General features: G+C 40.4%; 1 protein-coding gene across 1 annotated transcript in view; it reads right to left on the reverse strand.

The window, feature by feature from the left end:
• Positions 1-827, reverse strand: part of DNAJC21 (DnaJ heat shock protein family (Hsp40) member C21) — a 32,832-nt gene that overhangs the window by 6,352 nt on the left and 25,653 nt on the right. The gene's annotated exons all lie outside the window — the stretch shown is intronic.

Here is an 827-nt window from a genome sequence, read left to right on the forward strand (position 1 = left end):
GTGGATAGCATTTTCCATCATGAGTCTTTCGGAGATGTCTTAGATCCCTGCATTGCTGAGAGGAGCTAAATCTATCAAAGTTAGTCATCACACAACCTGGCTATTACTGTGTACAACGTTCTCCTGATTTTGCTCGCTTCACTTAGCATCAGTTCATGAAAGTCTTTCCAGGTTTTTCTGAAGCCCGCCTGCCATCATTTCTTATAGCACAACAGTATTCCATTACATTCACATACCATTCTTCAGTCATTCTCCAACTAATGGGCATCCCCTCAATTTCCAATTCTTTGCCACCACAAAAAAAGCTGCTACAAATATTTTTGTACATGTAAGTTCTTTTACCATTTTTATGACCTCTTTGGGATACAGCCCTAGAAGTGCTATTGCTGGGGGCAGTTAGGTGGCACAGTAGATAGAGCACAGGCCCTAGACTCAGAAGGAAGTGAGTTCAAACCCGGCCTCAGACACATAACACTCACTAGCTGTGTGACTCTCAGCAAGTCACTTAACCCCAATTGTCTCACCAAAAAAAAAAAAAAGTGCTATTGCTGGGTCAAAGGGTAAGCACAGTTTTATAGCCCTATGGGCATAGTTCCAAATTGCTCTCCAGAACGGCTGGTTCAGTTCACAACTCCATCAACAATGCATTAATATTCAATTTTCCCACATCTTCTCCAGCATTTCTCATTTTCCTGTTCTGTCACATTAGCCAATCTGATAGATATGATGTGGTACCTTAGAGATTTGATCTGCATTTCTCTAATCAAGAGTGATTTAGAGCATTTTTTTCATATGACTATAGATGGCTTTAATTTCTTCATCTGAAA

Source organism: Vombatus ursinus, unplaced genomic scaffold (assembly GCF_900497805.2).
Source record: "Vombatus ursinus unplaced genomic scaffold, bare-nosed wombat genome assembly UNPS02015106.1, whole genome shotgun sequence".
NCBI classification, from domain to species: domain Eukaryota; kingdom Metazoa; phylum Chordata; class Mammalia; order Diprotodontia; family Vombatidae; genus Vombatus; species Vombatus ursinus.